This window comes from Dama dama, chromosome 11 (genome assembly GCF_033118175.1).
Source record: "Dama dama isolate Ldn47 chromosome 11, ASM3311817v1, whole genome shotgun sequence".
NCBI classification, from domain to species: Eukaryota; Metazoa; Chordata; class Mammalia; order Artiodactyla; family Cervidae; genus Dama; species Dama dama.
In genome coordinates, this window is record NC_083691.1 from 63982501 (window position 1) to 63986236 (window position 3736).

The following is a 3736-nucleotide window of genomic DNA, read 5'->3' on the forward strand; positions in this document are numbered from 1 at the left end:
TAATGGCATATTTTTGTTGAATACAAGGGATACCCATTATGAATTTATTAAGTGCCCAGAGGATGTCAGGCAACTCCACTTAAATCCAGAGATTTATAAGTCTTACTCAAGTCTCCATTCTTGTTCTCAACTAGCTCACAATCTAGAAGAAGCAGACAGGTGAAAACTAAACTACGTGAAAAATAACTGGCATCTAAGTTGGGAGTAGAATATAATCTATTGTTTGTGGGAAAACACTGGAACTTCTGTGTGCATATATTTCTCAAACTCATTGTCTTACATTTCTCTTCGTGGGGCTTTCCTCACAGTCCCAAGTATTTAAGACTTTGCCTTCCAGAGCGGGAGGGGCATGGGTTCGATCCCTGGTCAGGGAGCTAAGATCACATATGCGTTGTGACCAAAAACCAAAATATAAAACAGAAGCAATATTGTAACAAATTCAATAGAGACTTTAAATATGGTCTACAGAAAAAATTCTTAATTAAAAAATATTTTGCTTCTTATACTTAATATACATGGCATAAATGTGTACATTGGGAAATGAAAAAATTAAAATTCAACATTTAAATTGTCTTTATTATGGAATCTATATCTTTATCTTACATGGAGATGTTTTCATAATTCATTTGGGAACTAACATCATATAGCAGTGGTCATATTGTGCATGGAAAGTTTGGAAACTTTAATTAAAATAGTCTTGGTTGTACCAATAGTTAGCATGTCCTTAAGCAAGTAATTTATCCTTTAAGCTATCTGAGATTCTGTGTCTTATCTCTTCTACCTTAATTTCTGCTCCTCCTAAATAATAGACGTTTATTGAAAGATTACTATGGACCAGAACTTTTCTAAGCAGTGTGTTAGTTCATTAGGTTCTTATAACAATGTAATGATAGAGGTACTATAATCACCCCATTTTATAAATTAAGAAACTGAAGCAAAGACATATTCAGTAACTTGCCCAAGATGGCAAAGTTAAGCACTGGCAGGCCAGGAGTCTGAAGGTTGGGTTAGAGGATTTCTAAAATAATGTTTAATTCTTAATTCATTGAATCTACCATGATGGTGCCAAGAGTTCATTTAACAATTCATTGATGATTTATTGATCATCATCTGTATCACAATACCATATGCCAGATATTGTGCTGTGGACTATGTAAAAATGAAAGAAGGTTCAGAGTCTATTTGGAAAGATAGCCATGTAATCTTATAAGTATAGAAACTCAGATGAGAAAGCATGGATTGGCTAGGAAATGTCAGAAAAAGCAGTATTAACAAGACTACAAAAGTAGGCATAGAGAATGCCAGGTAGGGGACTTCCATGGTGGTCTGGTGGTTTAGAATGCACCTTCCAATACAGGGGACATGGGTTCGATCCCTGGTTGGGGAACTAATACCCCACGTACTGTGGGGCAGCTAAGCCTGTTTGATGCAACAAGAGAAGGCCTGCATGCTGCAATGAAGACCCAGCACAGCCACAATAAAGGAAATAAGAGAGAGACAGAGAGTGACAGGTAAACAAGAGGTGAAGGAGTCGGAACAGGGGACAGTGTTCCCCTGGGAACAAATGTAAAAAAAGAGAATGCATTTGAGAACCTGAAAGTGTTTCAGTACGTTGTGTTTGGCGAAATATAGATGGCAAGAAATGAGACAGAGGCAAGATCCTGAGTAGTCTCTGGCTGTGGATTTTAGCTTTTAGTTACTGAGAGACTTTAAAGGATGGAGTGGTATAGTCAGATGTGTATTTTATATTCCGGCTTTGGTGTGGAGATTGGAGAGGAGAGATGTGAATAGATCCTGGGAGTCCAGCTTTAAGAGTATTGAAATTGTTAGTTCACTCATCCATTTATGAAATTCTATTAGTTTCTTCATTTACCTGTTTAACCTATTTTTCTTGTGCAATAGCATACCAGACACTGTTGTTAGTGCTTGAATGATATGAGTGAAGAAAACAGGCAAAAACCTTTGCCCTTGAGGAGATGAGAGCCTAGTGTAATTCAGGTGTAATTAAGAGGAAGGACTTGAAGGGTTTGTGAGATATGTAGGAGGCAGAACTGACAGGACTAGTGGTTAGGACTGAATCATGGATTCTTAAAATAAGATCTGAAAACCCATGGAAAATTAATCCTGGATTGACAGAAAATGATCTCAACAACTAAGAAGGAAATTGGTCACTTAAGAAAGCTGAGAAAATAGGGTCAAACTGATTTTGTGGGCACAGGGGATGGAGTGGGGAGGAGGTTGGTGGTCTCTGGGAACTTTCCTGGACCTCAGGATGGTTCATAAGATGAGACTAACCATTGCCAATTGCCTGCTAGTACCCTCCTGACCTTCACCTGCAGAGGTTTCCAAAGCAAAACTTCCTCTTGAAATTTTTGATTTGCCATTTGGTAGAGGAATTAATATAATGTCATTGACAGCTATGCTCCTAGAAGGGACTTCCTGAAAGCAGAATAATGGACATAAAGTGTTTGTACTGTGAGTGTAGATTTTCAGGCCTTACATAAGCCTTGAAGATTGTCCTTTGGTTATCTTTCCCAATCAGAGTAAGTGTCACGCCCATTTATTGCAAACTTTAAAGAATAATATGTCAACTTTGTGGAAGAAACAGCAAGTTTAAAAAGAATTTGAATCACGCTGAACACTTTGCAACAAGTTTCAACAGGTATCAGTACTGTATTGCCACATGTGGCCTCCTTGACCTGCCAAGGTATATAAAGATTTATAGAAATAATCACCAATGGAGAGAGGCTGGGTGAGGGTGCGGTTAGAACATCAGCTCTTCAGGGCTCTTCAGGGCCTTTTTAGTCTTAGTGTTGACTCATTTGAAGCAGACGTTTGGTCAGATTCTTAACTTTTGTATGCCTGTTTGTCCATTGGGAGAAGCGGGGTAAAGGCAGTACTTAGTACCCAGACAAGGTCCATGAAGTGTTTTAAGAGCCTGAATTGAAAGGCTGTAACATCAAACAGAAGTGGATAGGATTCTATTTTTATGGATGGCATGAATAAGAAGCCGAGGTGATGTGACTGAAAACATCTCTGAATAAGAGTCTTTTCAGAAATGGGGGATGATTTGTAGAAGCCCAGAAGGCAAGGAGGTCATACATCTTGACACTGGTCAGGGTCCTTGGCATCTAAGGGGCAGTGCTGGAGCTGGCCTCAGATCCTTGTGGGCTTGGAGGAGGAGAGCAAGCAGAGAGCTCTCTCTCCACTGGCAGGACCCCATGGCATGCTGCTGAAGTAACTTTGGTAACTTCAGGCTGTTCATACAAATTTAGATGATGTATCAGTCTTAGGGAGACAAGTGATAAAATGTAAACCACAGAGAAAGAAAGGGTCTTTGTTTACTTTCCCTTCTGGTGTATGGCTAAACAGGTTAAACACCTGTGAGAAGAGGGTGCTTCAGGGACAGCCTCATGCTCAATCTGTTCATGGATGTCTTGGAGATTGCATTCCTCTCCTTGTGCAGTGATTAGTTCCCTCTTCATCATTGGCAAGGCTGGCAGCAAGGAGCATGGCCTTCACCTGCAGGTGTTGCCATGGCAAAGGACACTTGGAATAGATTCAGACAACATTAAAAGGCAAAAGTGAAAATGAGAGTTGCAAGAAAAGAGAAGCTGATTCAGGGAGATGTTTGAGTGGATCAAATTGCCTCCCTCACAATAGCCGTTGCCAAGCTCAAGATCAACCCCACCTTTCTCCTTCTGAATCCTGAGGGCCTCTGAGTCTTAGTAATCTG